At 48.1% G+C, this 22,071-nt stretch overlaps 6 non-coding genes and 2 pseudogenes across 6 annotated transcripts; all 8 read left to right on the top strand.

The window, feature by feature from the left end:
* The first annotated feature begins 522 nt into the window (after positions 1-522).
* Positions 523-713, top strand: LOC131739034 (U2 spliceosomal RNA). Its single transcript, XR_009330202.1, has one exon. It is a non-coding gene; the product is annotated as a U2 spliceosomal RNA (small nuclear RNA).
* Positions 714-1,311: 598 nt separating this feature from the next.
* LOC131739033 (U2 spliceosomal RNA) lies at positions 1,312-1,502 on the top strand. The gene has a single exon (XR_009330201.1). It is a non-coding gene; the product is annotated as a U2 spliceosomal RNA (small nuclear RNA).
* A 5,950-nt stretch (positions 1,503-7,452) lies between these two features.
* Positions 7,453-7,616, top strand: LOC131738551 (U2 spliceosomal RNA; annotated as a pseudogene).
* Positions 7,617-8,219: 603 nt separating this feature from the next.
* On the top strand, positions 8,220-8,410 carry LOC131738212 (U2 spliceosomal RNA). Its single transcript, XR_009329776.1, has one exon. It is a non-coding gene; the product is annotated as a U2 spliceosomal RNA (small nuclear RNA).
* Positions 8,411-8,992: 582 nt separating this feature from the next.
* Positions 8,993-9,183, top strand: LOC131738336 (U2 spliceosomal RNA). Its single transcript, XR_009329900.1, has one exon. It is a non-coding gene; the product is annotated as a U2 spliceosomal RNA (small nuclear RNA).
* Positions 9,184-13,881: 4,698 nt separating this feature from the next.
* LOC131738549 (U2 spliceosomal RNA) lies at positions 13,882-14,045 on the top strand (annotated as a pseudogene).
* A 5,221-nt stretch (positions 14,046-19,266) lies between these two features.
* LOC131738299 (U2 spliceosomal RNA) lies at positions 19,267-19,457 on the top strand. The gene has a single exon (XR_009329863.1). It is a non-coding gene; the product is annotated as a U2 spliceosomal RNA (small nuclear RNA).
* Positions 19,458-20,055: 598 nt separating this feature from the next.
* Positions 20,056-20,246, top strand: LOC131739279 (U2 spliceosomal RNA). Its single transcript, XR_009330447.1, has one exon. It is a non-coding gene; the product is annotated as a U2 spliceosomal RNA (small nuclear RNA).
* The last annotated feature ends 1,825 nt before the right edge of the window (positions 20,247-22,071 follow it).

Below are 22,071 nucleotides of genomic sequence, written 5' to 3'. Positions count from 1 at the left end.
GTGTTGATGCAAGTTTTCCCGCCGTTTTACTTCTTTTTTTTTTCTTTCTCTCTTTCTTTCTTTCTCTCTTTCTTTCTCTCTTTCTCTCTTTCTTTCTCTCTTTCTTTCTTGCTGTCTTTCTTTCTTTTATTCACATGTGGTGATGATGTAGACAGCAGCAGGTTGTTTCCTGGGAGCATGCAGCTAACCAGACAAGTGTGGTGGAACATGTCCCTATGCCAGGACCTTCTTAGCAAGCCAGCCAGCCAGCGAGGCACAGTTGTAGTTACCCAAGGCACCTTGCACAGCATAGCAGCTTGGCATGACTATTTGTAAGACGCACTCCGCCAGTTTATGTTTTGTTTTTGGTGTTATGTGTGTGTTTTTGCTTTGTTTTGTTTCCTCCTGCTTAAATTGCCCATTTCCCCTCTGGAAGCAGCAGCCCGTTTTTTGGGGGTCTGCTTGTGCTTGGAATTTTGCACCCACCTTTGAATCCCCCTGTGCCGTCCGGGCTGGGGGGCCCCGGGCAAGGGCCAAGTCGCCATCGCTTCTCGGCCTTTTGGCTAAGATCAAGTGTAGTATCTGTTCTTATCAGTTTAATATCTGATACGTCCCCTATCAGGGGACCATATATTAAATTGATTTTTGGAATCGGGAGATGGAACAGGGGCTTGCTCCGTCCACTCCACGCATCGGCCCGGTATTGCAGTACCTCCGGGAACGGTGCACACCTTTCTCTAACGTTGGTCAAAGTCAGATCTGGATCTCTCCTGTGAGCATTTTGTCTACCCCTGCTGGAGGGAGAGTGCCAGTGTTGATGCAAGTTTTCCCGCCGTTTTACTTCTTTTTTTTTCTTTCTCTCTTTCTTTCTTTCTCTCTTTCTTTCTCTCTTTCTCTCTTTCTTTCTCTCTTTCTTTCTTGCTGTCTTTCTTTCTTTTATTCACATGTGGTGATGATGTAGACAGCAGCAGGTTGTTTCCTGGGAGCATGCAGCTAACCAGACAAGTGTGGTGGAACATGTCCCTATGCCAGGACCTTCTTAGCAAGCCAGCCAGCCAGCGAGGCACAGTTGTAGTTACCCAAGGCACCTTGCACAGCATAGCAGCTTGGCATGACTATTTGTAAGACGCACTCCGCCAGTTTATGTTTTGTTTTTGGTGTTATGTGTGTATTTTTGCTTTGTTTTGTTTCCTCCTGCTTAAATTGCACATTTCCCCTCTGGAAGCAGCAGCCCGTTTTTTGGGGGTCTGCTTGTGCTTGGAATTTTGCACCCACCTTTGAATCCCCCTGTGCCGTCCGGGCTGGGGGGCCCCGGGCAAGGGCCAAGTCGCCATCGCTTCTCGGCCTTTTGGCTAAGATCAAGTGTAGTATCTGTTCTTATCAGTTTAATATCTGATACGTCCCCTATCAGGGGACCATATATTAAATTGATTTTTGGAATCGGGAGATGGAACAGGGGCTTGCTCCGTCCACTCCACGCATCGGCCCGGTATTGCAGTACCTCCGGGAACGGTGCACACCTTTCTCTAACGTTGGTCAAAGTCAGATCTGGATCTCTCCTGTGAGCATTTTGTCTACCCCTGCTGGAGGGAGAGTGCCAGTGTTGATGCAAGTTTTCCCGCCGTTTTACTTCTTTTTTTTTCTTTCTCTCTTTCTTTCTTTCTCTTTCTTTCTCTCTTTCTTTCTTGCTGTCTTTCTTTCTTTTATTCACATGTGGTGATGATGTAGACAGCAGCAGTTTGTTTCCTGGGAGCATGCAGCTAACCAGACAAGTGTGGTGGAACATGTCCCTATGCCAGGTCCTTCTTAGCCAGCCATATACTCTGGCTTCTCTTCAGTTCGAATAAATCTTTCTAAGACTAAGGTTTAGAGGGTAGTGGCATTGCCCGCTCCCTCCGAGGGTCTGTGAGAGGTTTGTTCGGGTGAGGAGGAACAGAATTTTTTTTATTTTTGACTGGCTTTCTTCAGCTCGGCAACTTTTTGGAAGACTAATGCTCAGTCTGGTTTTGGCTTGCCCAATCCAGGCCGAGGGTCTTTCAAGATTTTGTTGACTGTTGAGAGCAGTTTTTTCTTTTTCAGGCGGTTCCCGTTTTTTTCTTTTTCAGGCGGTTCCGGCTTTTCCAGACGTTCCTGGAGTTAGAGAGAAGGAGGACCTACCATCCAGACGACCTTTGAGGACCCTTTGATGACCTAGACGACCTCATCCCCAGCCCTTGATTGTAATCGAGATCCAGACCGAGAGAGCAGCAGGCGCCCAGCAGAGGGCGCCATCTGGGAGGAGCAGAGGGCGGCCCCGGACCCCGAGGAGGCGTCACAGCCACGATTCTTCCTACGTGGTCTCGGTGCCAAGCAGCGCCCCCTACTCCGTCAGGGAAGGACACCGTTCACCTGGGGAGGGGGTCCCTCTTGCGAGGCGACCATCTCCTCAGGGACTAAAGTAATAGTTCCTTCAACTGCCCAGATTTGCTGCTTACGTTGTCTCTTTTCCGTAGCGAGAGACAACCCGGATGTCCAGAGGCTTCTCCCACCCCAATCGGAGGAGCCAGCTGAAGGATGGCGTTCCGGCCAACCCAGGAAACAAGGAGGCACAATGCGGTGCGCTTCACAAGAAACAAGCAAGATGAAACGGAACCAGGACTGACGAGACTGGAGTTCAGCCGGACCATTCTTCAGAGGGGTATGGGTTTTTCCCCTTCTGACTTGAATTGTTTGGTGAAATTGCCAGGGCTTAAGGAAGTGTTTGAGGTCAGTTTTAGGAACCCCCAAAAGTTACAAGAAATGTGGTCCTTTTGGGGGGAGAATAAATATCTCGCTCCATACAAAGAATTTTGTGTGGATGCACTGACAGACAGAGAAATGAAAGTTGTTACTGTCCAATTTTTCAATGAGGCTGTTAGCGACTATGATATTACAACATGGCTTAACCGCTATGGGAGGGTGTCATCAGAAGGGAGGAAAATTACAGATGAAGATGGGGTTTGGACAGGAGCCAGAAAGTGGCTGGTACGCCTTAATGTTGATCCATCGGGCATTGGAGGCGTCCGCCACATTCCAAACTCCATAGTGTTAGGGCCCAACAGAGGGCTGGTATTCTATAATGGGATGCCAAAACTCTGCAGGAAATGTGGGGAATTAGGACACCTGGCGGCCGCGTGTACTGTAGTCAAGTGCAGGAACTGCGGCGCCCCCCACGAGACCAGCCACTGCAGAGAAGAGAGGCAGTGCAATTTGTGTGGAAAGAAGGGGCACCTGTTTAAGGACTGCCCCTCTTCCTATGCCAACATGGCCAGAGCCAGCAAGGCAAACATGAACAAGCCTAGGCCTGAGCAGGAAGAGGGAGCAAGTAACAAAGATCAGTCCACATCACCACCAACAGTATCCAAGACCCAGACTCCAGCACCACCATAATCACCAGCACCCCCTCACCCCCCCGCCCCCGAGACATGTCCCGTTTTACGAGGACCCCTTCCCCCAGCCCAGAGAGAGAGTACAACAGCCACTCCACTAGCTCCTCCAGTAGCTCCTCTGATGCAGAACACGAGTCAGGGAGGGAGCCCGGACCCAGCAGCGGCCCCCCCCTGAGTAGGGCCCTCTCAGCGCCAGCACTCCCCCTCGGCTCTCGTTATGACGCCATAAGGATTGAGTCCGTGGGGGAGGAAAGCAAAAGCGACAGTGAAAGTGAGAGTGAGAAGGAGGGGAAGGGAGTGAAGAACCAGCAGAGGGTGGGGAAAAGAAAGGGTAGAGACGAGGGGGGGAAAAGAAAGAAGTCCCCTCAGACTGGTCAATGTCTACGCACCCACTAACCAAAACGAAAGAGTTCAATTTTTTCCACAGCTGCGTCCACTCCTGCTGAGGAACGTACCCGTCATCGTGTCAGGTGACTTCAATTGTGCTCTGAGGGACGTAGACCGGAGCAGGCCACGCAACGACCGCTCTAGTAGAGTTTTGTCCTCCGTAATATCTGATTTCTCCCTGTGTGATGCAGGTAAGGACCTGGTGCCTCCCTTTACCTGGGTGAGCTCATCTGGGACCTCCTTCTCCCGTATAGATCTCGTCCTGCATACCAGCTCCCTTACGAAGACGGCAGTAGACACCCAGGCCGTCTTCTTCTCTGGTAACATTGCAGGTCCCTCAGACCTCCCAGATGGGGTCAGGGGTTTGGAAATTAAACACCTCCTTACTCGATGACCCCTCCATAGCTGCAGCCTATAAGAGCAGGCTTGTTGAGTGGACCACTTTGCGTGACCTATTCAACTCCCCTATAGAGTGGTGGGAGATGGTCAAAATGAGAACTAAGGGTTATTTCATAGCAGCAGGCAAGAGGAAAGCAAAAGAAAGGAGGGCCAAATATAAACACCTGAATGCTGCCCTCCAGCTTCTGAGCCTGCTTCAGCTTCGGGGGTTCCCTGTAAGCGACGAGATAGCCCAGACCAAGCTAGATCTTTCAGTGCTTTGTAGGGAGGAACAACGAAAGGTCATGCACAATGCAAAAGTGCAAAAAATGGAGGAAGACGAAAAGTGTACTCGCTTCTTCTTCCAGAAAACGAGGGAGAAGCGGCACTTGATGTCCTCCATGCTCGACAGCAGGGGGAGGATAGTAGAGGATAGTGAGGGAGTGAAAAAAGTGGTAGAGAACTTCTATAGGGACCTATATAACATCAAAGCTACAGATGACACCCTGATAGAGTGGTTCCTGAGCCAGTTGGAGCCTGACTCAGTGCGGGACGACGAGGAGGAGGAGAAGGACCCAGAACTCATGCTGGAGGAGCTCACCCAGGCGGTTAAGACCATGAACACCGGTAAGACGCCAGGTCCAGATGGCATCCCGGGTGAGTATTACCATCTTTTTTGGGACACGCTAAAAGTCCATTTAGCGGAGGTCTACAGAGCGGTCTACAGGGAGAAGCGGTTGGGCCCTTCTATGCGGGAGAGTGTAATTACTCTCCTTCATAAGAAAGGGGAAGTTAAAGATCTACGGAATTGGCACCCAATCAGCCTCCTTTGCGTGGATTACAAGATACTAGCCAAAGCTCTGATGCTCCGGCTACAAGTACACCTCCCTTTGGTCATTGGCCCCGACCAGGCTTGTGGCGTCCCAGGGAGGTCCATCACGGATATTTTAATGTTAACAAGGGACATTCTGGCTTATTCTAGAGAACGGAACCATCCCCTCTGCCTGTTCAACCTTGACCAGGAGAAGGCGTTCGATAGGGTAAGCCATGAATATATGTACAAAGTGATGGACCAGATGAAATTCGCTCCTGGACTTAGGGAGTGGGTTAAAACCATATATACAAACATTAGTACCCGAGTCTTGGTGAACAGGCACCTGACTGGTAAAATATCTATCCAGTCAGGGGTCAGACAGGGTTGCCCACTATCCCCACTGCTATATGTCGTGTGCATTGAACCCCTCCTGCAGGCAATTCGTAGGGATACCAATATAACTGGTTTCCAGCTGCCTGGATCCAACGTGGTCCAGGTCAAAACAACAGCATATATGGACGATGTGTCACTCATTTGCACCAACACATCGTCGGTACCTCGGATTAGTAATATCCTTGAGAAGTACTGCACGGCGACCGGGGCAGTGATTAATAAGTCCAAGAGCGAAGTCTACGTGTCTAAAAATTGGCAGGTAGATAGGGAACTGTCGGACATGTACCCTGTCAAAAAGGACAAAATCAAGATTCTGGGCCTCATTTTCGAGAACAATAGCTCGGGGGCCCAGAGCTGGACGGCGGCCATTAACCAGGTCCGTAAAAAGATTGGCGGATGGAGCACAAGATCCTTAACAATGACGGGTAGAGTATTAATAACAAAGTCTATACTGTTCCCCATCCTCTCTTATGTAGGAAAAGTCTTTCCCCCAGACAGGACCACCAAAAAAGTGGTGGACCGCATTATCCACCGCTTTATCTGGGGCAGCAAGATGGAGAGGGTAAAGCGAGCCACCCTGAGTAAAGCCGACAAGAAGGGAGGTAAGGGGGTCCCGGACGTTGTGCAGCTCACCCGAGTGCAGGGGCTCACGCAAACTATCAAGAACATCCAGGCCCTGGACAGGAAGGTATGTTACATGAATCGTTTCTATTTTGCCACCTGTCTCAGGGCCTTGGGCCTCTGCACTATTGATAACACCGTGCCGTACTCCTGGGACCCCCCATTGTATTATAGAACCTTAAGGGACACTATATATAAATTGGGCTTAGATAAAGCAAAATTGGCCTCCTGGGAATACAAGGCTGTAACTAAATATCTTGCCGGTTCCCAGGAAATTGAAAAAGTAGCTACTTTCTCCCTCACCCAAAGCCAAAAAATCTGGGAGAATGTGTCTCACAGCTGCCTCAGTAATGTCCAGAAGGATATAGCATGGAACACCGTCCACAGTGCACTCCCCACTCGAGCGTTCATGTTCAGGAGGGGACTAGCCCAAGTAGAAACATGCCCCTATGCAAAGTGCCGCAAGAGAGAAACACCAGCCCATATCTTCTGGGAGTGTGATGTGGCTGGCAGTGTCTGGCTCTCTGTCTCTGTCTTCCTAAACAGGTTTGCTGACACGGCCAAGATGACCGCTGAGACTGTGCTCTATGGGCCAGCGGGAGGAATCGATACCAGCACAGCTAAGTGCGTTTGGCGTGTCATCAATGTTGTCAAGCAGATCCTGTGGGAAGGCCGTAACGTCTGTGTCTATCACAAGCAGGAGCTAGACACTATCACCACGACCAGAAGGGCACAAACTCTTATCAAGGACTTTGTAATTCTGGACATCCGGACCCTCGGGAAGGACAAGGCCTGCGCGGAGTGGAGGATCGCCGGACTTCAGGACGTGAAGATGGAATAAAGGAAAAAACTGGAACCGCTAGCTCCTAGGAGCGGGACTACGGGGCACCGCTAAGCCTTTTATTTATTTTGTCATGCCAGCATTCCGCACTTTTTAGCTGGCATGACCGTTTTTTCAACGGTGCCCTGGTTTTATGTAGTCTTTTTGTTTCAGTTTTATGGACTTTTATTTGATTTACGTTGAATGTTTTATTTGATTTTGTTTTGTTTTGTTTTATGTATCTTAAGATTTTTAATGTAAACTATTAAAAGTTACATTTTAAGTGTTTTAAAATTTTAGAATTTTAACTCACTGTTTTATACACTGTCCCTTTTCCCCTGTCCCTGTTTTAGATCTAGTTTTATGTTCACTTTTGAACTTTTTTAGAGAGCACTCCCCGGCCCTCACAAACACTGGTTTTTTATAGATGGTTCTTTTTTTCCAGTCACTTTTAAAGCAGCACAGGTTTTTTTCATGTTGATTTTAATCTGTGTCTGTTTTAACCATGTACAAAGCACAATTGTCTTGGTGTTTTTAAATGTATTTTAAATGCTTTTAAAACAAAATGTATGTCTGTATGCATGAATGTCATCTTTAAAAGAAATGTAAAATGAATGAAAAAAACGAATGGGTGTAAATGTAAAAAATGTAAAATCTCAATAAAGGAGTATCTGTTCTTATCAGTTTAATATCTGATACGTCCCCTATCAGGGGACCATATATTAAATTGATTTTTGGAATCGGGAGATGGAACAGGGGCTTGCTACTCCACGCATGGGCCCGGTATTGCAGTACCTCCGGGAACGGTGCACACCTTTCTCTAACGTTGGTCAAAGTCAGATCTGGATCTCTCCTGTGAGCATTTTGTCTACCCCTGCTGGAGGGAGAGTGCCAGTGTTGATGCAAGTTTTCCCGCCGTTTTACTTCTTTTTTTTTTCTTTCTCTCTCTCTTTCTTTCTTTCTCTCTTTCTTTCTCTCTTTCTCTCTTTCTTTCTCTCTTTCTTTCTTGCTGTCTTTCTTTCTTTTATTCACATGTGGTGATGATGTAGACAGCAGCAGGTTGTTTCCTGGGAGCATGCAGCTAACCAGACAAGTGTGGTGGAACATGTCCCTATGCCAGGACCTTCTTAGCAAGCCAGCCAGCCAGCGAGGCACAGTTGTAGTTACCCAAGGCACCTTGCACAGCATAGCAGCTTGGCATGACTATTTGTAAGACGCACTCCGCCAGTTTATGTTTTGTTTTTGGTGTTATGTGTGTGTTTTTGCTTTGTTTTGTTTTCTCCTGCTTAAATTGCACATTTCCCCTCTGGAAGCAGCAGCCCGTTTTTTTGGGGTCTGCTTGTGCTTGGAATTTTGCACCCACCTTTGAATCCCCCTGTGCCGTCCGGGCTGGGGGGCCCCGGGCAAGGGCCAAGTCGCCATCGCTTCTCGGCCTTTTGGCTAAGATCAAGTGTAGTATCTGTTCTTATCAGTTTAATATCTGATACGTCCCTTATCAGGGGACCATATATTAAATTGATTTTTGGAATCGGGAGATGGAACAGGGGCTTGCTCCGTCCACTCCATGCATCGGCCCGGTATTGCAGTACCTCCGGGAACGGTGCACACCTTTCTCTAACGTTGGTCAAAGTCAGATCTGGATCTCTCCTGTGAGCATTTTGTCTACCCCTGCTGGAGGGAGAGTGCCAGTGTTGATGCAAGTTTTCCCGCCGTTTTACTTCTTTTTTTTTCTTTCTCTCTTTCTTTCTCTCTTTCTCTCTTTCTTTCTCTCTTTCTTTCTTGCTGTCTTTCTTTCTTTTATTCACATGTGGTGATGATGTAGACAGCAGCAGGTTGTTTCCTGGGAGCATGCAGCTAACCAGACAAGTGTGGTGGAACATGTCCCTATGCCAGGACCTTCTTAGCAAGCCAGCCAGCCAGCGAGGCACAGTTGTAGTTACCCAAGGCACCTTGCACAGCATAGCAGCTTGGCATGACTATTTGTAAGACGCACTCCGCCAGTTTATGTTTTGTTTTTGGTGTTATGTGTGTGTTTTTGCTTTGTTTTGTTTTCTCCTGCTTAAATTGCACATTTCCCCTCTGGAAGCAGCAGCCCGTTTTTTTGGGGTCTGCTTGTGCTTGAAATTTTGCACCCACCTTTGAATCCCCCTGTGCCGTCCGGGCTGGGGGGCCCCGGGCAAGGGCCAAGTCGCCATCGCTTCTCGGCCTTTTGGCTAAGATCAAGTGTAGTATCTGTTCTTATCAGTTTAATATCTGATACGTCCCCTATCATTGGACCATATATTAAATTGATTTTTGGAATCGGGAGATGGAACAGGGGCTTGCTCCGTCCACTCCACGCATCGGCCCGGTATTGCAGTACCTCCGGGAACGGTGCACACCTTTCTCTAACGTTGGTCAAAGTCAGATCTGGATCTCTCCTGTGAGCATTTTGTCTACCCCTGCTGGAGGGAGAGTGCCAGTGTTGATGCAAGTTTTCCCGCCGTTTTACTTCTTTTTTTTTCTTTCTCTCTTTCTTTCTTTCTTTTTCTTTCTCTCTTTCTTTCTTGCTGTCTTTCTTTCTTTTATTCACATGTGGTGATGATGTAGACAGCAGCAGTTTGTTTCCTGGGAGCATGCAGCTAACCAGACAAGTGTGGTGGAACATGTCCCTATGCCAGGTCCTTCTTAGCCAGCCATATACTCTGGCTTCTCTTCAGTTCGAATAAATCTTTCTAAGACTAAGGTTTAGAGGGTAGTGGCATTGCCACTAACCCCCCCCCCCAGGACAAAGCTGACCCACACGTTCCGAGGGGCCCTGAGCAAGTTCCACCAGACTTACCTTGTGGGGAGTTGAATAGCCCCAACAACTCCACGTACTGTGCATATAAAGACGGTGCCTTCTTGGACGAGGCAGCAGTGAGTACCTTCTCAGGGGTGATGGGAGTTGCAAATAAGCCCAAGCCCCCTCGAAGCAAGCGTAGAGCTAAGAGTAGGAAGAGTGTCCCGACCTCCCAATCATAGTCGCTATGGGGTGGACGCAGCGACTCCTTTTCTTGTTAGCTACCCTGATGGCCCTGATATGTGTGTCTGTTAATGTCAGGAGCATCAGGGAGACACAAAAAAGATTTGATGTACTAAACTATCTAGCTAACTTGAAAGCAGATCTCATCTTTCTGCAGGAGTGTGGTATTTCGTCGAGCCCTGATTATAGGGACCTGAAGGAGAGTTGGACCCTGGGGGACTCCTTCTGGTCGGGCTCCAACATAGCCAGAGCCGACGGAGTAGGTATCCTGTTTAAAAACCCATTTATTACCTCCCGCAGCAGCAGGGAGGTAGAACCTGGTAGAATTCTGAGCGTGGATGTGACATACAACAACACTCCCCTCAGACTGGTCAATGTCTACGCACCCACTAACCAAAACGAAAGAGTTCAATTTTTTCCACAGCTGCGTCCACTCCTGCTGGGGAACGTACCCGTCATCGTGTCAGGTGACTTCAATTGTGCTCTGAGGGACGTAGACCGGAGCAGGCCACGCAACGACCGCTCTAGTAGAGTTTTGTCCTCCGTAATATCTGATTTCTCCCTGTGTGATGCAGGTAAGGACCTGGTGCCTCCCTTTACCTGGGTGAGCTCATCTGGGACCTCCTTCTCCCGTATAGATCTCGTCCTGCATACCAGCTCCCTTACGAAGACGGCAGTAGACACCCAGGCCGTCTTCTTCTCTGACCATAGGCTCCTGCAGGTAACATTGCAGGTCCCTCAGACCTCCCAGATGGGGTCAGGGGTCTGGAAATTAAACACCTCCTTACTCGATGACCCCTCCATAGCTGCAGCCTATAAGAGCAGGCTTGTTGAGTGGACCACTTTGCGTGACCTATTCAACTCCCCTATAGAGTGGTGGGAGATGGTCAAAATGAGAACTAAGGGTTATTTCATAGCAGCAGGCAAGAGGAAAGCAAAAGAAAGGAGGGCCAAATATAAATACCTGAATGCTGCCCTCCAGCGTCTGAGCCTGCTTCAGCTTCGGGGGTTCCCTGTAAGCGACGAGATAGCCCAGACCAAGCTAGATCTTTCAGTGCTTTGTAGGGAGGAACAACGAAAGGTCATGCACAATGCAAAAGTGCAAAAAATGGAGGAAGACGAAAAGTGTACTCGCTTCTTCTTCCAGAAAACGAGGGAGAAGCGGCACTTGATGTCCTCCATGCTCGACAGCAGGGGGAGGATAGTAGAGGATAGTGAGGGAGTGAAAAAAGTGGTAGAGAACTTCTATAGGGACCTGTATAACATCAAAGCTACAGATGACACCCTGATAGAGTGGTTCCTGAGCCAGTTGGAGCCTGACTCAGTGCGGGACGAGGAGGAGGAGGAGAAGGACCCAGAACTCACGCTGGAGGAGCTGACTCAGGCGGTTAAGACCATGAACACCGGTAAGACGCCAGGTCCAGATGGCATCCCGGGTGAGTATTACCATCTTTTTTGGGACACGCTAAAAGTCCATTTAGCGGAGGTCTACAGAGCGGTCTACAGGGAGAAGCGGTTGGGCCCTTCTATGCGGGAGAGTGTAATTACTCTCCTTCATAAGAAAGGGGAAGTTAAAGATCTACGGAATTGGCGCCCGATCAGCCTCCTTTGCGTGGATTACAAGATACTAGCCAAAGCTCTGATGCTCCGGCTACAAGTACACCTCCCTTTGGTCATTGGCCCCGACCAGGCTTGTGGCGTCCCAGGGAGGTCCATCACGGATATTTTAATGTTAACAAGGGACATTCTGGCTTATTCTAGAGAACGGAACCATCCCCTCTGCCTGTTCAACCTTGACCAGGAGAAGGCGTTCGATAGGGTAAGCCATGAATATATGTACAAAGTGATGGACCAGATGAAATTCGCTCCTGGACTTAGGGAGTGGGTTAAAACCATATATACAAACATTAGTACCCGAGTCTTGGTGAACAGGCACCTGACTGGTAAAATATCTATCCAGTCAGGGGTCAGACAGGGTTGCCCACTATCCCCACTGCTATATGTCGTGTGCATTGAACCCCTCCTGCAGGCAATTCGTAGGGATACCAATATAACTGGTTTCCAGCTGCCTGGATCCAACGGGGTCCAGGTCAAAACAACAGCATATATGGACGATGTGTCACTCATTTGCACCAACACTTCGTCGGTACCTCGGATTAGTAATATCCTTGAGAAGTACTGCACGGCGACCGGGGCAGTGATTAATAAGTCCAAGAGCGAAGTCTACGTGTCTAAAAATTGGCAGGTAGATAGGGAACTGTCGGACATGTACCCTGTCAAAAAGGACAAAATCAAGATTCTGGGCCTCATTTTCGAGAACAATAGCTCGGGGGCCCAGAGCTGGACGGCGGCCATTAACCAGGTCCGTAAAAAGATTGGCGGATGGAGCACAAGATCCTTAACAATGACGGGTAGAGTATTAATAACCAAGTCTATACTGTTCCCCATCCTCTCTTATGTAGGAAAAATCTTTCCCCCAGACAGGACCACCAAAAAAGTGGTGGACCGCATTATCCACCGCTTTATCTGGGGCAGCAAGATGGAGAGGGTAAAGCGCGCCACTCTGAGTAAAGCCGACAAGAAGGGAGGTAAGGGGGTCCCGGACGTTGTGCAGCTCACCCGAGTGCAGGGGCTCACGCAAACTATCAAGAACATCCAGGCCCTGGACAGGAAGGTATGTTACATGAATCGTTTCTATTTTGCCACCTGTCTCAGGGCCTTGGGCCTCTGCACTATTGATAACACCGTGCTGTACTCCTGGGACCCCCCATTGTATTATAGAACCTTAAGGGACACTATATATAAATTGGGCTTAGATAAAGCAAAATTGGCCTCCTGGGAATACAAGGCTGTAACTAAATATCTTGCCGGTTCCCAGGAAATTGAAAAAGTAGCTACTTTCTCCCTCACCCAAAGCCAAAAAATCTGGGAGAATGTGTCTCACAGCTGCCTCAGTAATGTCCAGAAGGATATAGCATGGAACACCGTCCACAGTGCACTCCCCACTCGAGCGTTCATGTTCAGGAGGGGACTAGCCCAAGTAGAAACATGCCCCTATGCAAAGTGCCGCAAGAGAGAAACACCAGCCCATATCTTCTGGGAGTGTGATGTGGCTGGCAGTGTCTGGCTCTCTGTCTCTGTCTTCCTAAACAGGTTTGCTGACACGGCCAAGATGACCACTGAGACTGTGCTCTATGGGCCTGCGGGAGGAATCACTACCAGCACAGCTAAGTGTGTTTGGCGTGTCATCAATGTTGTCAAGCAGATCCTGTGGGAAGGCCGTAACGTCTGTGTCTATCACAAGCAGGAGCTAGACACTATCACCACGACCAGAAGGGCACAAACTCTTATCAAGGACTTTGTAATTCTGGACATCCGGACCCTCGGGAAGGACAAGGCCTGCGCGGAGTGGAGGATCGCCGGACTTCAGGACGTGAAGATGGAATAAAGGAAAAAACTGGAACCGCTAGCTCCTAGGAGCGGGACTACGGGGCACCGCTAAGCCTTTTATTTATTTTGTCATGCCAGCATTCCGCCCTTTTTAGCTGGCATGACCGTTTTTCAACGGTGCCCTGGTTTTATGTAGTCTTTTGTTTCAGTTTTATGGACTTTTATTTGATTTACGTTGAATGTTTTATTTGATTTTGTTTTGTTTTGTTTTATGTATCTTAAGATTTTTAATGTAAACTATTAAAAGTTACATTTTAAGTGTTTTAAAATTTTAGAATTTTAACTCACTGTTCTATACACTGTCCCTTTTCCCCTGTCCCTGTTTTAGATCTAGTTTTATGTTCACTTTTGAACTTTTTTAGAGAGCACTCCCCGGCCCTCACAAACACTGGTTTTTTATAGATGGTTCTTTTTTTCCAGTCACTTTTAAAGCAGCACAGGTTTTTTTCATGTTGATTTTAATCTGTGTCTGTTTTAACCATGTACAAAGCACAATTGTCTTGGTGTTTTTAAATGTATTTTAAATGCTTTTAAAACAAAATGTATGTCTGTATGCATGAATGTCATCTTTAAAAGAAATGTAAAATGAATGAAAAAAACGAATGGGTGTAAATGTAAAAAATGTAAAATCTCAATAAAGGAGTATCTGTTCTTATCAGTTTAATATCTGATACGTCCCCTATCAGGGGACCATATATTAAATTGATTTTTGGAATCGGGAGATGGAACAGGGGCTTGCTACTCCACGCATGGGCCCGGTATTGCAGTACCTCCGGGAACGGTGCACACCTTTCTCTAACGTTGGTCAAAGTCAGATCTGGATCTCTCCTGTGAGCATTTTGTCTACCCCTGCTGGAGGGAGAGTGCCAGTGTTGATGCAAGTTTTCCCGCCGTTTTACTTCTTTTTTTTTTCTTTCTCTCTCTCTTTCTTTCTTTCTCTCTTTCTTTCTCTCTTTCTCTCTTTCTTTCTCTCTTTCTTTCTTGCTGTCTTTCTTTCTTTTATTCACATGTGGTGATGATGTAGACAGCAGCAGTTTGTTTCCTGGGAGCATGCAGCTAACCAGACAAGTGTGGTGGAACATGTCCCTATGCCAGGTCCTTCTTAGCCAGCCATATACTCTGGCTTCTCTTCAGTTCGAATAAATCTTTCTAAGACTAAGGTTTAGAGGGTAGTGGCATTGCCACTAACCCCCCCCCCCAGGACAAAGCTGACCCACACGTTCCGAGGGGCCCTGAGCAAGTTCCACCAGACTTACCTTGTGGGGAGTTGAATAGCCCCAACAACTCCACGTACTGTGCATATAAAGACGGTGCCTTCTTGGACGAGGCAGCAGTGAGTACCTTCTCAGGGGTGATGGGAGTTGCAAATAAGCCCAAGCCCCCTCGAAGCAAGCGTAGAGCTAAGAGTAGGAAGAGTGTCCCGACCTCCCAATCATAGTCGCTATGGGGTGGACGCAGCGACTCCTTTTCTTGTTAGCTACCCTGATGGCCCTGATATGTGTGTCTGTTAATGTCAGGAGCATCAGGGAGACACAAAAAAGATTTGATGTACTAAACTATCTAGCTAACTTGAAAGCAGATCTCATCTTTCTGCAGGAGTGTGGTATTTCGTCGAGCCCTGATTATAGGGACCTGAAGGAGAGTTGGACCCTGGGGGACTCCTTCTGGTCGGGCTCCAACATAGCCAGAGCCGACGGAGTAGGTATCCTGTTTAAAAACCCATTTATTACCTCCCGCAGCAGCAGGGAGGTAGAACCTGGTAGAATTCTGAGCGTGGATGTGACATACAACAACACTCCCCTCAGACTGGTCAATGTCTACGCACCCACTAACCAAAACGAAAGAGTTCAATTTTTTCCACAGCTGCGTCCACTCCTGCTGGGGAACGTACCCGTCATCGTGTCAGGTGACTTCAATTGTGCTCTGAGGGACGTAGACCGGAGCAGGCCACGCAACGACCGCTCTAGTAGAGTTTTGTCCTCCGTAATATCTGATTTCTCCCTGTGTGATGCAGGTAAGGACCTGGTGCCTCCCTTTACCTGGGTGAGCTCATCTGGGACCTCCTTCTCCCGTATAGATATCGTCCTGCATACCAGCTCCCTTACGAAGACGGCAGTAGACACCCAGGCCGTCTTCTTCTCTGACCATAGGCTCCTGCAGGTAACATTGCAGGTCCCTCAGACCTCCCAGATGGGGTCAGGGGTCTGGAAATTAAACACCTCCTTACTCGATGACCCCTCCATAGCTGCAGCCTATAAGAGCAGGCTTGTTGAGTGGACCACTTTGCGTGACCTATTCAACTCCCCTATAGAGTGGTGGGAGATGGTCAAAATGAGAACTAAGGGTTATTTCATAGCAGCAGGCAAGAGGAAAGCAAAAGAAAGGAGGGCCAAATATAAATACCTGAATGCTGCCCTCCAGCGTCTGAGCCTGCTTCAGCTTCGGGGGTTCCCTGTAAGCGACGAGATAGCCCAGACCAAGCTAGATCTTTCAGTGCTTTGTAGGGAGGAACAACGAAAGGTCATGCACAATGCAAAAGTGCAAAAAATGGAGGAAGACGAAAAGTGTACTCGCTTCTTCTTCCAGAAAACGAGGGAGAAGCGGCACTTGATGTCCTCCATGCTCGACAGCAGGGGGAGGATAGTAGAGGATAGTGAGGGAGTGAAAAAAGTGGTAGAGAACTTCTATAGGGACCTGTATAACATCAAAGCTACAGATGACACCCTGATAGAGTGGTTCCTGAGCCAGTTGGAGCCTGACTCAGTGCGGGACGAGGAGGAGGAGGAGAAGGACCCAGAACTCACGCTGGAGGAGCTCACTCAGGCGGTTAAGACCATGAACACCGGTAAGACGCCAGGTCCAGATGGCATCCCGGGTGAGTATTACCATCTTTTTTGGGACACGCTAAAAGTCCATTTAGCGGAGGTATACAGAGCGGTCTACAGGGAGAAGCGGTTGGGCCCTTCTATGCGGGAGAGTGTAATTACTCTCCTTCATAAGAAAGGGGAAGTTAAAGATCTACGGAATTGGCGCCCGATCAGCCTCCTTTGCGTGGATTACAAGATACTAGCCAAAGCTCTGATGCTCCGGCTACAAGTACACCTCCCTTTGGTCATTGGCCCCGACCAGGCTTGTGGCGTCCCAGGGAGGTCCATCACGGATATTTTAATGTTAACAAGGGACATTCTGGCTTATTCTAGAGAACGGAACCATCCCCTCTGCCTGTTCAACCTTGACCAGGAGAAGGCGTTCGATAGGGTAAGCCATGAATATATGTACAAAGTGATGGACCAGATGAAATTCGCTCCTGGACTTAGGGAGTGGGTTAAAACCATATATACAAACATTAGTACCCGAGTCTTGGTGAACAGGCACCTGACTGGTAAAATATCTATCCAGTCAGGGGTCAGACAGGGTTGCCCACTATCCCCACTGATATATGTCGTGTGCATTGAACCCCTCCTGCAGGCAATTCGTAGGGATACCAATATAACTGGTTTCCAGCTGCCTGGATCCAACGGGGTCCAGGTCAAAACAACAGCATATATGGACGATGTGTCACTCATTTGCACCAACACATCGTCGGTACCTCGGATTAGTAATATCCTTGAGAAGTACTGCACGGCGACCGGGGCAGTGATTAATAAGTCCAAGAGCGAAGTCTACGTGTCTAAAAATTGGCAGGTAGATAGGGAACTGTCGGACATGTACCCTGTCAAAAAGGACAAAATCAAGATTCTGGGCCTCATTTTCGAGAACAATAGCTCGGGGGCCCAGAGCTGGACGGCGGCCATTAACCAGGTCCGTAAAAAGATTGGCGGATGGAGCACAAGATCCTTAACAATGACGGGTAGAGTATTAATAACCAAGTCTATACTGTTCCCCATCCTCTCTTATGTAGGAAAAATCTTTCCCCCAGACAGGACCACCAAAAAAGTGGTGGACCGCATTATCCACCGCTTTATCTGGGGCAGCAAGATGGAGAGGGTAAAGCGAGCCACCCTGAGTAAAGCCGACAAGAAGGGAGGTAAGGGGGTCCCGGACGTTGTGCAGCTCACCCGAGTGCAGGGGCTCACGCAAACTATCAAGAACATCCAGGCCCTGGACAGGAAGGTATGTTACATGAATCGTTTCTATTTTGCCACCTGTCTCAGGGCCTTGGGCCTCTGCACTATTGATAACACCGTGCCGTACTCCTGGGACCCCCCATTGTATTATAGAACCTTAAGGGACACTATATATAAATTGGGCTTAGATAAAGCAAAATTGGCCTCCTGGGAATACAAGGCTGTAACTAAATATCTTGCCGGTTCCCAGGAAATTGAAAAAGTAGCTACTTTCTCCCTCACCCAAAGCCAAAAAATCTGGGAGAATGTGTCTCACAGCTGCCTCAGTAATGTCCAGAAGGATATAGCATGGAACACCGTCCACAGTGCACTCCCCACTCGAGCGTTCATGTTCAGGAGGGGACTAGCCCAAGTAGAAACATGCCCCTATGCAAAGTGCCGCAAGAGAGAAACACCAGCCCATATCTTCTGGGAGTGTGATGTGGCTGGCAGTGTCTGGCTCTCTGTCTCTGTCTTCCTAAACAGGTTTGCTGACACGGCCAAGATGACCGCTGAGACTGTGCTCTATGGGCCTGCGGGAGGAATCACTACCAGCACAGCTAAGTGCGTTTGGCGTGTCATCAATGTTGTCAAGCAGATCCTGTGGGAAGGCCGTAACGTCTGTGTCTATCACAAGCAGGAGCTAGACACTATCACCACGACCAGAAGGGCACAAACTCTTATCAAGGACTTTGTAATTCTGGACATCCGGACCCTCGGGAAGGACAAGGCCTGCGCGGAGTGGAGGATCGCCGGACTTCAGGACGTGAAGATGGAATAAGGGAAAAAACTGGAACCGCTAGCTCCTAGGAGCGGGACTACGGGGCACCGCTAAGCCTTTTATTTATTTTGTCATGCCAGCATTCCGCCCTTTTTAGCTGGCATGACCGTTTTTGAACGGTGCCCTGGTTTTATGTAGTCTTTTTGTTTCAGTTTTATGGATTTTGATTTGATTTATTTTGAATGTTTTATTTGATTTTTGTTTTGTTTTGTTTTATGTATCTAAAAGATTTTTAATGTTAACTATTAAAAGTTACATTTTAAGTGTTTTAAAATTTTAGAATTTTAACTCACTGTTCCACACACTGTCCCTTTTCCCCTGTCCCTGTTTTAGTAATATAGTTTTATGTTCACTTTTGAACTTTTAGAGAGCACTCCCCGGCCCTCACAAGCACTGGTTTTTTATAGATGGTTCTTTTTTTCCAGTCACTTTTAAAACAGCACAGGTTTTTTTCATGTTGATTTTAATCTGTGTCTGTTTTAACCATGTACAAAGCACAATTGTCTTGGTGTTTTTAAATGTATTTTAAATGCTTTTAAAACAAAATGTATGTCTGTATGCATGAATGTCATCTTTAAAAGAAATGTAAAATGAATGAAAAAACGAATGGGTGTAAATGTAAAAAAATGTAAAATCTCAATAAAAGAGTATTTCTCTCTTTCTTTCTTTCTCTCTTTCTTTCTCTTTCTCTCTTTCTTTCTCTCTTTCTTTCTTGCTGTCTTTCTTTCTTTTATTCTCATGTGGTGATGATGTAGACAGCAGCAGGTTGTTTCCTGGGAGCATGCAGCTAACCAGACAAGTGTGGTGGAACATGTCCCTATGCCAGGACCTTCTTAGCAAGCCAGCCAGCCAGCGAGGCACAGTTGTAGTTACCCAAGGCACCTTGCACAGCATAGCAGCTTGGCATGACTATTTGTAAGACGCACTCCGCCAGTTTATGTTTTGTTTTTGGTGTTATGTGTGTGTTTTTGCTTTGTTTTGTTTCCTCCTGCTTAAATTGCACATTTCCCCTCTGGAAGCAGCAGCCCGTTTTTTTGGGGTCTGCTTGTGCTTGAAATTTTGCACCCACCTTTGAATCCCCCTGTGCCGTCCGGGCTGGGGGGCCCCGGGCAAGGGCCAAGTTGCCATCGCTTCTCGGCCTTTTGGCTAAGATCAAGTGTAGTATCTGTTCTTATCAGTTTAATATCTGATACGTCCCCTATCAGGGGACCATATATTAAATAGATTTTTGGAATCGGGAGATGGAACAGGGGCTTGCTCCGTCCACTCCACGCATCGGCCCGATATTGCAGTACCTCCGGGAACGGTGCACACCTTTCTCTAACGTTGGTCAAAGTCAGATCTGGATCTCTCCTGTGAGCATTTTGTCTACCCCTGCTGGAGGGAGAGTGCCAGTGTTGATGCAAGTTTTCCCGCCGTTTTACTTCTTTTTTTTTCTTTCTCTCTTTCTTTCTTTCTCTCTTTCTTTCTCTCTTTCTCTCTTTCTTTCTCTCTTTCTTTCTTGCTGTCTTTCTTTCTTTTATTCACATGTGGTGATGACGTAGACAGCAGCAGGTTGTTTCCTGGGAGCATGCAGCTAACCAGACAAGTGTGGTGGAACATGTCCCTATGCCAGGACCTTCTTAGCAAGCCAGCCAGCCAGCGAGGCACAGTTGTAGTTACCCAAGGCACCTTGCACAGCATAGCAGCTTGGCATGACTATTTGTAAGACGCACTCCGCCAGTTTATGTTTTGTTTTTGGTGTTATGTGTGTGTTTTTGCTTTGTTTTGTTTTCTCCTGCTTAAATTGCACATTTCCCCTCTGGAAGCAGCAGCCCGTTTTTTGGGGGTCTGCTTGTGCTTGGAATTTTGCACCCACCTTTGAATCCCCCTGTGCCGTCCGGGCTGGGGGGCCCCGGGCAAGGGCCAAGTCGCCATCGCTTCTCGGCCTTTTGGCTAAGATCAAGTGTAGTATCTGTTCTTATCAGTTTAATATCTGATACGTCCCCTATCAGGGGACCATATATTAAATTGATTTTTGGAATCGGGAGATGGAACAGGGGCTTGCTCCGTCCACTCCACGCATCGGCCCGGTATTGCAGTACCTCCGGGAATGGTGCACACCTTTCTCTAACGTTGGTCAAAGTCAGATCTGGATCTCTCCTGTAAGCATTTTGTCTACCCCTGCTGGAGGGAGAGTGCCAGTGTTGATGCAAGTTTTCCCGCCGTTTTACTTCTTTTTTTTTTCTTTCTTTCTTTCTTTCTCTCTTTCTGGACGCAGCGACTCCTTTTCTTGTTAGCTACCCTGATGGCCCTGATATGTGTGTCTGTTAATGTCAGGAGCATCAGGGAGACACAAAAAAGATTTGATGTACTAAACTATCTAGCTATCTTGAAAGCAGATCTCATCTTTCTGCAGGAGTGTGGTATTTCGTCGAGCCCTGATTATAGGGACCTGAAGGAGAGTTGGACCCTGGGGGACTCCTTCTGGTCGGGCTCCAACATAGCCAGAGCCGACGGAGTAGGTATCCTGTTTAAAAACCCATTTATTACCTCCCGCAGCAGCAGGGAGGTAGAACCTGGTAGAATTCTGAGCGTGGATGTGACATACAACAACACTCCCCTCAGACTGGTCAATGTCTACGCACCCACTAACCAAAACGAAAGAGTTCAATTTTTTCCACAGCTGCGTCCACTCCTGCTGGGGAACGTACCCGTCATCGTGTCAGGTGACTTCAATTGTGCTCTGAGGGACGTAGACCGGAGCAGGCCACGCAACGACCGCTCTAGTAGAGTTTTGTCCTCCGTAATATCTGATTTCTCCCTGTGTGATGCAGGTAAGGACCTGGTGCCTCCCTTTACCTGGGTGAGCTCATCTGGGACCTCCTTCTCCCGTATAGATCTCGTCCTGCATACCAGCTCCCTTACGAAGACGGCAGTAGACACCCAGGCCGTCTTCTTCTCTGACCATAGGCTCCTGCAGGTAACATTGCAGGTCCCTCAGACCTCCCAGATGGGGTCAGGGGTCTGGAAATTAAACACCTCCTTACTCGATGACCCCTCCATAGCTGCAGCCTATAAGAGCAGGCTTGTTGAGTGGACCACTTTGCGTGACCTATTCAACTCCCCTATAGAGTGGTGGGAGATGGTCAAAATGAGAACTAAGGGTTATTTCATAGCAGCAGGCAAGAGGAAAGCCAAAGAAAGGAGGGCCAAATATAAATACCTGAATGCTGCCCTCCAGCGTCTGAGCCTGCTTCAGCTTCGGGGGTTCCCTGTAAGCGACGAGATAGCCCAGACCAAGCTAGATCTTTCAGTGCTTTGTAGGGAGGAACAACGAAAGGTCATGCACAATGCAAAAGTGCAAAAAATGGAGGAAGATGAAAAGTGTACTCGCTTCTTCTTCCAGAAAACGAGGGAGAAGCGGCACTTGATGTCCTCCATGCTCGACAGCAGGGGGAGGATAGTAGAGGATAGTGAGGGAGTGAAAAAAGTGGTAGAGAACTTCTATAGGGACCTGTATAACATCAAAGCTACAGATGACACCCTGATAGAGTGGTTCCTGAGCCAGTTGGAGCCTGACTCAGTGCGGGACGAGGAGGAGGAGGAGAAGGACCCAGAACTCACGCTGGAGGAGCTCACCCAGGCGGTTAAGACCATGAACACCGGTAAGACGCCAGGTCCAGATGGCATCCCGGGTGAGTATTACCATCTTTTTTGGGACACGCTAAAAGTCCATTTAGCGGAGGTCTACAGAGCGGTCTACAGGGAGAAGCGGTTGGGCCCTTCTATGCGGGAGAGTGTAATTACTCTCCTTCATAAGAAAGGGGAAGTTAAAGATCTACGGAATTGGCGCCCAATCAGCCTCCTTTGCGTGGATTACAAGATACTAGCCAAAGCTCTGATGCTCCGGCTACAAGTACACCTCCCTTTGGTCATTGGCCCTGACCAG

The sequence above is a fragment of the Acipenser ruthenus genome, chromosome 10 (genome assembly GCF_902713425.1).
Source record: "Acipenser ruthenus chromosome 10, fAciRut3.2 maternal haplotype, whole genome shotgun sequence".
Classification (NCBI taxonomy): domain Eukaryota; kingdom Metazoa; phylum Chordata; class Actinopteri; order Acipenseriformes; family Acipenseridae; genus Acipenser; species Acipenser ruthenus.
The sequence above is the reverse complement of the archived record's forward strand: the minus strand, read 5'-3'. Positions and strand labels throughout refer to the sequence as shown.